We start from the raw sequence: 13,563 nt of genomic DNA, 5'->3' as shown, positions 1-13,563 counted from the left end.
TGTATTTTACTAGTCTTATATATATATGTTCTGCTCCAACCACCTTGTTTATCTACTATCTTGCCACTCGACTTTTTCTTTGTGGAGTTGATGATGCTAAGCAAATAAATAAGGAAAATATTTGAAGACTCTTTTTTCAGATCATAAAGCAAAGAAGTAAATGAGAATAAGCACAGACTGATCTTTTAAAACTTTCAGCATACAACATAGTGGAGACAAGAAGTTTGCTGTGGAAGGTAAGTATATGCTCTTACTAGCAATAACAGAATTATAGAAATTGTTTCAGTGCCTTTCCATTAAATGTTCTCACTTAATCACTTTTTAAGAAAAATGTCTTTCTTGGCAAGCTAGTATAATTATTGTATACACAAGCTATTCTGCATAGTAAAGTTTATTGATAAATGCAAGATGTGCATGTTTTTCTTTTTCCTCTATTTCCATTTCAAATTATATTACACTATCATGTGGAGATGTCTGGGTTATAGTCATAGTGTTTTAAAGCATATATTTTATTTCTTTTTTAGATGGGGAGTTGTTTATTATTAAAGAGGTCTTGGGTACAAAAGAAGGGATTTCTACTGAAAAACATGTTATCAAAAGTGAGTGAATGTATGAAGAATAATTCATAATCCCCAAGGGAGAGTTACATTACATAAGGCTGGGTTACAGGAATGGGTTTCTGGAATATTAACTTGCCTATATTTTTTCTTCCCAAAGGCTTTAATAAATTGCTTTTTAGAGCTACATTGCAGTATTACTGGTGCAATAGGTGGTTGTGAATATTTAAGTTCAGCCTACACTGTACCCTGCCTCAATTAAGATATATCTCTGAGGGTATTATCTACACAGAAATTGAGAAAATGCATATTGTGTGGACGGAACCAGACATAAGAGATCTCGCAGGTACAGCTATCAGTGTAAGTATGGTAGCACGATATTCCAAGCAGCAAATGAGACAGTCCCAGAAAGCTCCCTTACAGCACTGTCGTGGCACTTGTGCTGTGGTGGCTGAACAAGCCACATGAAAACTATCTCAGATATTTTTAAAGAAAAGCTGAATAAATATACTTATGAGATTTCTACTACTTGATAGGCAAGATCTATATAAGCAATGAATGTATTCTAAATTGTTGTGTTGGGGACACACAGAAATATGTTACAGGTGTTTCATAGAAACAAAGGCATCTCTGGCAGAAGAAATTGCTTTGAGAAAAGGATGTTACTCTGTAGACTGTATTTGCATTCACATGGTAGCATTTTTACTTGCTCTTTGTCTGAGTAACTTCCATTAAATGAATTCTTCCTCTTTTTAGTTGTTGAGTAATGCACAGAAGTGTTTATATATGATAAATCTTCATCCATTATTTTACAGAACTTTAGAATGGTGTAGAAGGGATCTTAAAAATTATCTAGTCCCCACCTGCCTGCCATGGGCAAGGACATCATCCAGTAGATTAAGTGGCTCATAGGCCTATTCAACCTGGCCTCAAACATTTCCAGGAACAGACCCCCACATCTTCTGGCGCCAGTCTGTTCCAGTGCCTCACTACCTGCAGAGTAAAAGATTTCTTCCTAATATGTTATCTAAACCTTCCTTTTTTCAGTTTACAGCCATACCCTCTTGTCCTATCATAACATGTCCTAGCAAAAAGTACCTCTCCTGCTTTCTTGTAGGTCCACTTGAGGTAATGAAAAGCTGCAACAAGGTATCTTCGAGTCATCACAGCTCTCAGCCTTGTGTTCGTAAGAGGTGCTCCAGCCCCCTGACCATCTTCATGTCCTGCCTCTGGGTTTTATCCCACAGATTCATGTCCTTCCAGTGTAGGGGACGTTATAGCTGAACAAAGTACTCCAGCTGGGCTGTCATGAGAGCAAATTAGAGGGGCAGAATCACATCCCTTGGTCATGCCACTTTTGATGCAGTCCAGGACAAGTTGACTTTCTGGGCTGCAAGTGTACATTGTTGGGTCATGTTGAGCTTCTCATTCACTACTTCCTCAACAGAAGTCCTTGTCCTCAGGGTTGGTCTTAATTTAATCCATTTTCCACTCTGTCTGTATTTGTGTTTGGAATTGACCTAACCATGTTCTGGACCTTGAATTTGGCCTCATTTAAATCCAAAGAAATTTATTCTCTAATACTATCTAATATTCAGATATTCTCTCGATCTTTCTTTCCATCTCACTTTGTAATGTTTAGATGCTCACTGCAAGATGACTCATCGGTCCTATCTTTTTATAATAAGATATTCAGGAGAGGTTCAGATATTTTTTCTTTTATCCAGCTTTCTGTGAAAGGCTTTCTAACCCTCTGTAGATGCTAAAAAATGTAATAGATGTTCCTGAGACATTACAGTTAAATGCAACCTGCACACTGCAAAATGGTGTTTGATTATATCTGTGTTTAATGCTGGTAACAGTGCAAATCTTATAGGTTCCTAATCTCCTCAGAATTTATGACTAAGTAAGGATTTTAGTCTAATTATAGTTGGCATGACATGAGTTTTGATGTATATGAATAATAGTGTTCTAGATATTTAAGAGTTTAGTTTGCTGTAATTTTTGCTCCTTCTCTCCTTTGAGTGCCTACAGTCACAGTTAAGTCCTGCCTTTCATGAAATGTGCATTCATGAAATGCCCTTCTACAATAATTATCAATGACTATTAATTATTGATGGTTTAGAGTATTTGGGGGTATATACTCCAACAATCTACAATTTTTCACGTTAAAGCATATTTTTCTGTAATATATGAGGTTGTAATAGAATGAAAATATACTTTAACTTGTAATTTCAAATACATATAAAAGGCATAGACAGTAATGTTAATTAGAAGTTTGTTTTATATGCAGTATTTTTTTATTAGGAAGGAATGTTATTTAACAGATGTATTGCATGAATCAGTGAAGTAGGCTTACCACCATTATATGATTATGGGGATTTATCTTTGCTTTCTCTTCCATGGTCCATCTTACCATTCTAGAAGGTAAGTTTCCCAGGGAAATGTGTTAAATTTTGATACTTCAACCTTCAAGTTGATACGCAACACTAAAGTTTGCAATCTCCTTTGCAAGTAAAAAACAAGTACTATAACCTTAGGGGGTACAAATTGCATAGGATTTTTCAAGTCAGCTGATTTATATCCAGATCAGAGAGTAGCTGGTAGGCTGCTTGAAGCTATAGGTAGGTTGCATATTCCATTACCTTTTTGATGGCTTGTTGGTCCCTTGCACAACAGAGGTGAAAAAAGGACAGTGTTGAATATAGATTCAAAATAAGTATCATCACTAAGACAGAAAAACAAATTTGAAAATCTGGAGCACTTTTTTATTAGGAAAAGATACATATAATAAGAAAAATGAGACTAACATAAGTTGCTGTGAAACAACATTTTCTCCCTCTTGGAAGTCTTCATAAGAACAACCTTTCTTCTCCCAATAATTACTGAATGTTGGACAAAACTTAAACTATAACTGGATATCACTGAAACTTCTGAAGACAGGGGCAAGCTGATTATAGTAAACACAAAAGGGGAGACCATTCTGAGGTAGGAGGAAAATAACAGAAAATAACTATGATGTGTATTATCATTAGATAAATTTGCAAGCTTGGAAACTACTAGAGGGAGTAACTGAAACTTGCAGGTTTTCAAATATTTATGCAAGAACTAATGTGGAAAAAACCTATTTCCTTTGGAAATATAAACAAAGACTAAACTTGACATAAATTCATATTACCTCAGTCTGGTTCAATTTGGTATTTCAAGAGAACTATAATGATTTATTAAGTTATGCATAGCACAGTCATTATTGCTAGCTTGCATGTGTTAAAATATTGATAGTTGTTGACTTGCCTGTAATCAGATTGTCTATGGTAATGTGAGGAAAAATATCTATAAGAATCTGCAGTTGCTTCTGCTTCTGACAAGCTGGAATTATGAAGTATCTGTGTAGTCATTACTCTGCTTCCTCAGGAAGGAGGTGGAGAAAGACTTTTGAGAACAAGGTATATCTTTTCTTTAGCACAATTGCACATCTGTCTGTACTGCTAAAACAATTGGCTAAAACAATTAAATCCCTCTGAAAGTCCTCCTTCTAAAGCTGAGAAGTCGATTCAAGCAGTTAGCAGAAACTCCTAGATTTACCTTGCCCTTTGTTAACACCACTTAAGAGCGGTATTACTTCATGAATATTTGTCAATAACTGTGACATTCCAATCTTGCTAACTTTTCTATTGTCAAAACTAGTACGTTATAGGCACTGCTAGTACAAATTTTCTGTGATGGAGTTGTGCCAACATCTAGTATCATTTGAATGAGCAGATTCTGACCCCTGTAAAGTAGTTGGAGCTGGGAAATAACAGTCTATTCTTTCCAGCAGTTTTGAAATTGATATAGAAATATCTTGTCTTTTTTTTTTTTCCTTAACCTCAACATTTTCACGGTAAATTAAATAATGCAAAACCTTGGAAATATATGAGCCTCAAAGTCTTGACAGATAAACACTAATATCTTCTAAAGCTTAGAGCAATACATCATTTTCAGGTGTATCTTGTTACTAAGGTAAAATATATCTGTAATAAGCCCAAAAAGAAATGGAAACAAGGCCTATAACAGCAAATTTATTTGAGACCATCCTTTTGGCACACAAATGTGTCCCACCTTAATAGTCCTGCACTTTCTTATCTTGTGATTACCCACTTTCTGTCTTCAAAACATTCTGTGCAGTTAAGGTTACAACTCCAAGGCTCCTGGGGCCCTCAAGCTATGTCACGGGTGTGTTTGAAGAGAAATCCATCTGGCTGAGACTGAATAGGTTGATAATCTCCTTACCCCCAAATTAGTTCAAGGTCTTCAAGCAGGGCATTTCCCCATCTAGTAACTTCCGTGGAGAATAGTAGAATGGAACATGTCATAACATTAAATTTGGTTAACCCTAAAGCACAGCAGGTAAGATCATATTTATTTGAAAACTTAGTTAATAATAAAAGTGAGGCCAGATCTTTTCAGCTTTTAATATGGGTGTTATGGGCTACTAACACTCTTCTGAAATTCAATAGCGACGGGTAATTAAAAAAATCCAACATCTTAATTTATGAGGTCAGAAAATGTATCACATAAAGGTTGGTAAGCAAGTAAATCTGCTTACACTCTGCATGATAAAACTTACAAAAAATTATTGAACATAAAATTGTATCTGTAGTGAGATCAAAGCTGATATTCTTCTATCATGATTGTTTTTCTGTAGCTTAAAGCTACCTAAGGTCCAGAACCATTACTACATCCTTGAGACTACTCTCTCCTCTCTTTGTTGGTACTTGTTTCAGTCTTTCAGAGGAATGAGGTAATCTGCTTTCAATTGCCATTGTCCTTATATTTTCCTTTAATTTTGTTTCTGTTTGGTTGCTAGTTTATTTCCTAGACTCTACTTCTCAGTCTTTCTGGCTTTTCAATTTTGTTTTTGAGTCTTTTGTCTGATCATTACACATTCTGTCTTGAACAGACTATGAACCCCAAACAATGTTCAAATTCAATCAAGCAGTAACAACTGGGTATGTTTAACTGGTTTGTAGACTAGGCTAAATAAATGTTGCAATGTCCAATAGGATGATCCTATCTGAGGGTAGTTTATTTTAGAAGAAAATATGACCTTATTAATGAAATTTTAAAATTGTATTAGCACTTATGTCTTATGTTTTATTGGTGTGAATCACTAAGCTTATCAAAACAAAACCAGACTTCTTTTACCATTACATATTTGGGATTTGCATATATAAATCAAAAAGCTTGTAGTGTCTTGTGTGAATGTCTTCTTGCTCATGCAGAACAGCATACATACATTTTTTAGCTTCTGTCCTGGTAACATAAAAAGAGAAATCAGTAAATGAAAATATAATTCTGAGAATTACCAGCAAAGTAGATGTAGCTAATAACTGTCAAACACAGAGATGTCTTCTGCAACCATGCAAGCACAAGGACTGCAGAAAATATGCCTTATGTTTTGAGTACATCTAGGTGCTGACATCTGTTATAGTCAAACACAAAAGATACTTACAGTGATACCTATACTGAGAAACTGAAGTCACTAGAATAGCCTTGAGGTTTTACAGGTGTATATACACATACACAAAGGAAAAACATGGGAGAAAAAATTATCTATTTTTTTTTTCATCACACATTTGTCACATGTAGCCTGTATTCACACTTTTCAAAAGGTGAAACATCCCCATGTATTTCAGATTAAAATATCTTTTTTAAAGTCTAACTCTTCAGACATCTTAATGTTTTTCACAAAGTTGGATTCTTGTTTTTTTTCTTTTGAAAGACCTCCCAAATACTTTCAAGGTCTGAGCAATTTCAAGTCTGACCCATTTTTTGGGGTCGTGGTCTGAAAAAATCTTTTTCTTTAACTCTAGGAAGAAACTTGCATTCTTTTTGTTTTCATTTTCACCCTTGCCTTTTTTCAGCATCACTCATGGTACTGAACTAAATTTGTGATGTTGGCTATAACTGCATTCTTTTATGATGAAACTTTTTCCTGAGAATATGTTCTCAGAAATATTAAGAAGCCTGTTAATGTGATTTTTAGATAAACAAGATATTGATTCTCTTCTAGTAGCAATGGTGCTCTATCTGTATTTATTTCAGAATGATAAGAATGCCCAGAAATAGAGCTATGAGTAGTAATGAAATGAATCAGTATTACAGTCATGCTCACTGGTACAAAAGTATCTTCCAGTTGATGATTTCCAATAACACATTGCAGAATTTCTTTAAAGAAAAAAAATAAATTAAAAACACACTCGCCCAGGTATAGAAGAATTTAAAAAGGCTCAGAATTTTGAATGAAATTAACAGAAACTTTGTAATCTTCTCTGGATGACCTAAGTCCTAAGAAACAGATTTCTTTTAAAGATTCTGGGACTCTAGATTGTTCCAAGTACAGACAGCAAAGGGTGTGAGATGTTTTGTAGTTGGTCTCCTACCTATGGAGAGAAAATTAAAAATAATTTAAACATTTGTGAAGTAGTGGGTCTTATTTGACTTTATTTTAGGTACGAAGAAAATTACTTTATTTTATCTGTAAGTGTTCATTGGTTTCTGTATTATAATAGCTATAGAATGCAAGCTCTATGTTTGGGGTTTTCATGTGATTTTAAGAAAAAAATTCCATTTTCATGGACCTTAGGGTAAATTAATGAACACATTAATTGTGTTCATTTGGGGCCATACATAGTGGCTCCACAGTTTTTTGTAACTCTAGCACTCCAGAAAAAAAGCCTAAAGAATATATTCGATTTAGCAACCAATTTTGCTAACACAATAAGATAGAAGTACAGTAGCTGCTTCTGTCTCTTATGAAAGCAACAGCAGTATTACTGACTAGGTCTCTGAAATAAAAACATGCTTATGTTTTAATTACATTTTTGTTTTCTGTTGACATGCCAAAGGTTTAATTTCTGTGATTTTCTTCATAAGTTTTACCTTTCTCTAACCCACATATTGTCAGATGGATGAATAACATCCCAGCAGCACAGTTTAACACAGCAATTTATCTGAATTGCGAAGATACGGTGGAGAAAGCCTCTAATGTATAAATTATTTCTGCTCATCAGAATGTTTTTGTTTTGGCTAATTTGTTATGTTTGAAATTACACATGCTGAAAATCTGATGGAGATGCCCCTGCGGCATTTAATCAGATATGGAATTATTCACTGATGTTAAAAATGGTTGGATTATTAGCTGCCTTTAGGTGTTTCTGAATTGCTAACATTTTTCCAACATATTGGCAAAGAGCATCTGTTTAGTGATTTCTCTCTATTTAATGATACTGTAGTAAATCCACAGGCTGAAACTAAAAATTCAAACAAGCAAAGTAACCACATAAGCTACATGTCATATGTCATAGAAACCATATTTACTTTTTACAAAAAAAATTCTAAAATACTGTGTTAGATCTTCTAAAGTGGGGAATTCTTTATTCTATGTATCAATGAATCTATTTCATACTTGTTTACATGTTCTTTGACATGGAAAAACTTATAAGTTAAACTTCAGTTTGGAAAGTTGATTTGTTTTATGATTATTTAAAATTTTAATGCTAGAAGAATAAATTGGAACACTTTTTACTTTTGAACTCTTCAGTAAGGAGTTTTCGAGACACCTTCCAATTTCTTCACATGGCAAACTGAAAATTCACATTTCTGGAGCAGACTGCACTGTGATTTTTCACCTACTGAAATTGGAAGTAATTCATGGGAAGATTTAAATTAAAATAGCTAACATTTAATTTGCACAAAATGCAAACAGTTATGCTGCACTGAAAGAGAATAGAATCGTTCTTTTTACTTTCCAAACCTGTTTTTGAGAAATGTCACATTTACTTAGATCTGTAGGACATACCAGATCTGTAGGAATAATAGAAATAAACGGTAATTAAGTTAATTTTTTTTGTTACTATGGGAGTGCTGTATTTATATTACTCATAGTAAATGTTCTGTTTTCTTATAAATTAGTGAAAATTATTTTATTCCCTTATAATTGGTACCAGGATTTCTACATGCAGCCATTGCCAAGTGACAAATCAATTGTGTCAGACTTCACCTCTAAGACTCTTCACTATGTCATCATTCATTGTTTTCTGGACTCATAGAATCAGAATATAGAATAATTTATGTTTCAGTGACCTGGACACTGACAGGTCCCTCACAGTTTGGTGTCATCCATGGACCTGATGAGACTGTTAATTATCCTGGAAGGTGGGACAGAATGCAAACTAAAACTGTGCTAGCCCCAGAACTGTGCTTTCTTTGTCAACTGTGTGGTAATTGAATATTGAACAAATTATAAGAATCCCATCAATTTTCAGTCCATTTTCTATCCCACCCAACATTTATCTCACCATTTTGACTGTAAGGGGCATGAGAGATCAAAGACTGGCTAAGTCTGATCAGATTTTAACATTGTTTTGACATTTTTGCTTCCAAAAATTGATCTCATAGGCCTTCTCAAGAACCATCAGATGGAACTCAGCATATAAATGCAGGAATGTAAGATGCCCTATTTCTACCTCTCTGCACTTCTTAATCTAATAGTTCAGTGGTTAGAAAGCATCTGGAGAAACAGATGATCTTCTGCCTAGAGAAATTCTCTTTTTGCCAGATTTATATTCTAAACGATAAACTAATATCCCAAAGCAGTGGGAGAATGGGAAGAGTGCTTACTTTTATTCTTTCAGAAGAGAAGCTAATTCAATATTTGTTTAACAAGCAAAAGACACTATATAGCATTATAACTAGACACATCACTCTGAAATAGGGACGTGGATTTTAGTCATTAACCCAGTGCAGATATACCATCAGATGTTTAAGAATTCACTTCAGGAAGGAATAGAGTATCAATATTCACTTGCAGGTGAGTTTCTTAACATTGTGTTAAGTCACTCGTGTTTCTTCACTGGTATGCAAAGAGAAGGGGAGAAGAACATTTCAAGGGAAGCGCTGAGTTCATGTAAAGCCAATTCAGAGAATTTTGGAGAAACTTGCATTTCTTCAATTTGTTTGAAGGGGAAGCTTTCTTTTCTTAGGAGGTGTAGATCTGGACTAACGTAGCAGAAGCTTTTACAGGAAGAGAAGTGGGGTGAGCAATTCCAGCTGCTACCTGGGAATGTCATTCACAGAAGTCATTGCACAAATTATGACACCTCCCTTCACATCAGAAAAGCTGATTTCCAGACCACATGGGCAAAGTTAAACAAACATAATTTGTCCACATGCCACAGTACAACTGGGTACTATGTTAATGCCTGAAGATATTCTTGGGCTACTGAAAGCATTTACTATATTTGAGAGATAGAAGATGAGATCATATCAAGTTACACAAAAGAAAAAAAATAATCCAAACTCCCCTGTATTCTGAACAGTGTCAACCACTGGAAAGATAGTTTAAAGATGGGAGTGGATCCTATCACTGGCTGACTGCAAAGACTATGAATAATGTCAGTGATCCATTTCTTCTGAAGATGACAGCAAAGTGACTAAAGACACCCTTTTATCACCTTTTTGTCAGCATTTCTTACAATCTAACTTAGGAAGTTTCTGACTATAGTGATTTTTCAGTGTATGTTCTCAAAACCCTTATGCTCCTATTGAAATAAAAATTAGGCAGATTCCAACAGACAGAAAGAAATCCATATCATTCTGACAAAAGCTTGGGGCTTTGGCATGTAGTTCCCTAGTCTTGGCAGAGCTATGACAAGGATAAATGATCTCAAACAGTTACGTTTTAAGTTTCAAAGTGGTATGATTCTTTCTAGTGTTTTTAAAATACTGGGTTTTTTTCCATATTCCCCTGTCCAGACGTCATTCCCTCAGATTGCATCTGTATAACTCTCAAGGTGGTGGGCAGCAGGATGGGGACTGGTGGTAAAAAGTCCTTCAGACTCTAATATAAGGCTCATGACCACCTGAGGAATCTGAATGTATTTTAGTCTATGGGACTCAAGGATATACATCTCAGAGTCCTGAGAGAATTGGCTGACGTCACTGCCAAGTTACTGTCTATGATATTAGAAAAGTCATGTCAATCAGGTGCAGGCCCAGCAGACTGGGAAAATGGAAATATTGTATCCATCTTTTAAAAGGGTAAAAAGGAGGACCTTGGGAACTACTAACCTGTGAGTCTCATCTTTGTGCCTGGGAAGACCATGAAAAAGATCCTCCTGGAAGCTAAGATAGGGTGCTTTTTATTGGTTTGGCAAAGCCTGGTTTTTGTGCGGGGGGAGAGGCACAGAGGCAGCTTCTGTGGGAAGCTCTTGGAAGCTCCTCCCATGTCTGTAGAGCTCTGAAGCTGGATGTGCTCTTGGCCAAGGCTGGGCTACTTCAAGATGGTGATAATGCCTCTGTCACAACATATTTAAGAAGAAATCAAAACAAAGTTTGTGGAACCATTGTCATTTTCCAGCTAGAGAAGAGTGGAGTGAGAACACATGAGGGAAACAACATGGTGACACCAAGGTCAGTGGAGAAGGAGGGGGAGGAGGAGTTCCAGGAGCCGGAGCCGACATTCCTCTCAGCCCATGGTGAGACTGTGGTGAAGCAGCTGCAGCCCAGGGATCCATGAGGGACGCAGGGATCCATGGGGGATGCAGGGATCCATGGGGGAGGCAGGGATCCATGAGGAATGCAGGGATCCATGAGGAATGCAGGGATCCATGAGGGATGCAGGGATCCATGGGGGATGCAGGGATCCATGAGGGATGCAGGGATCCATGGGGGATGCAGGGATCCATGGGGGATGCAGGGATCCATGAGGGACGCAGGGATCCATGAAGGATGCAGGGATCCATGGGGGATGCAGGGATCCATGAGGGATGCAGGGATCCATGGGGGATGCAGGGATCCATGAGGGATGCAGGGATCCATGGGGGATGCAGGGATCAATGAGGGATGCAGGGATCCATGAGGAATGCAGGGATCAATGAGGGATGCAGGGATCCATGGGGGATGCAGGGATCCATGAGGAATGCAGGGATCCATGGGGGATGCAGGGATCCATGAGGGATGCAGGGATCCATGGGGGATGCAGGGATCCATGAGGGATGCAGGGATCCATGGGGGATGCAGGGATCCATGGGGGATGCAGGGATCCATGAGGGACGCAGGGATCCATGAAGGATGCAGGGATCCATGAGGGATGCAGGGATCCATGGGGGATGCAGGGATCCATGAGGGATGCAGGGATCCATGGGGGATGCAGGGATCCATGGGGGATGCAGGGATCCATGGGGGATGCAGGGATCCATGAGGGATGCAGGGATCCACCCGCAGCCCGTGCGGGAGCTGCCCACGCTGAGCGGGTGGAGGCCTGGAGGAGGCTGTGATCCAGTGGGAGACCTGGTGGAGAGAGTGGCCCCTGCTTCCAGGCTGGAGCAGCCTGTCCTTGGAGGACTGCACCCCGTGAAAAAGTGACCCATGCTGCAGCGGTTTTGGAAGGACTGTCTGCCTGTGGGGGGAATTCATGTCGCAGCAGTTTTGGGAGGACTGTTGCTTGTGAGATGGAGCCGTGTTAAAGAAGTTCACGGAGGACTGTCTCCATGGGAGGGACCTCATGGTGCAGCAGGGGAAGGACTCCTCTCCCTGAACAGTGAGAAATGCCACAGGTGATAAACTGACCAAAACTCGCCATTCCCTGTCTCCCTGCACTATCAGGGGGAAGGAGAGAGGGGTTGGGGGCAGGGGGGAGTAAAAAGGTGTTTTAAGGGCTTGTTTTACTTCTCATTTTCCTACTCTGATCTTGTTAGCAATATTTTCACTTTATATCTCTAAGTTGTGCCTTGTTTTGCCCTTGATGGTAATTGATGACTGTTTTCACCCAATCCTTTTCTCAATTCATGAACCCTTCATTATATTTCCTCTTCTCTGCCCAGTTGCAGGGGAGGGTGAGTGAGCAGCTTTTGTGGGTGACTGGTATCTGGCCAATGTCAAACCACGACACACATGGAGATGAAGAATTGTTATCTCTAAAAATCTCTCTTCTTCCACAACTCTCTACCTTGAATTTAGAATCTAAAATAGTCTCTCCTGAATCAACTTTAAGCAGTCATTCTGGAGATTTTGTGGGAAGTCGCATTTTTTTAATCAGATTTTTTTTTTTCAGTTTCTATATTATGCCCTATTTGAGTGATTTCACAACTTTCCCTTAGAAAATTATTAGAAACTGTGATTCAGCAGACATTTAAGATTTCCTAAGTTTGTTTCCAAAAAACTGTCAAGCTGTAACAACAGCTGAAACTACATTTGGAATTTAATCTGCATTTAAAACCAAAAGATGATTCAAACAATCAAAAAGCACAATATTGTTTCTAGTGTTAAACCAAATGTTATTTCAGAATCATTAAGTTCACTTAAAACTGCATGTTCTCTCTTGTTATGGTCTTGTTTTCAAAGGAAACTGGGTAAATACTAGCTTCCACTTTTTGCAGTTTTTGACAAGTGTGTACAGTATTTGCAGTGACATGTGACTGTTTATCTGCACTTTAAAGAGTACAACTATTTACACTGTTTTCCAAACATAATTTTTATTAGCAAGGCTAATGCTCTTGGCTAACTGAATATGATCTAATGCAAATACAACATTACAGGATTTCATCAAAATTTGCAATATCTGGCCTGACTGATCTTTAAAAGGATAAATCTATGTTTTCATATATATTTCCACCTAGCCCAGCACAATCTTCATTTTTTCTGTTGGAGCTTTGGGGTATTTTTGCCATGAAAATATTAAGGAGGGAGTACAACAAAGTATTTTTTGATTATCTTGAATTTTTAAAGAAGACAATAAATTTAATTTTCTGTAGAAACTGGAACACAAAGTTATTTCAATATAAAAATATTTTTCTTGTTTTTAAATAACCTAGTTTATTCTCATTTACTTATTGATATTTCTTTGCTCTAGCTTCTAATTATACTTAGTAGTTTGTCAAAATGCATGTGAGAAACTACTGCTGGAAGCAATGGCATACCTAGTAGTAAAATGAAAATGAAAGAGGTGAAAGAGAAGTAATAA

This window comes from Cyanistes caeruleus, chromosome 1, assembly GCF_971803275.1.
Source record: "Cyanistes caeruleus chromosome 1, bCyaCae1.hap1.1, whole genome shotgun sequence".
In the NCBI taxonomy this organism is placed as follows: Eukaryota; Metazoa; Chordata; class Aves; order Passeriformes; family Paridae; genus Cyanistes; species Cyanistes caeruleus.
Note: the sequence above shows the minus strand (reverse complement) of the source record.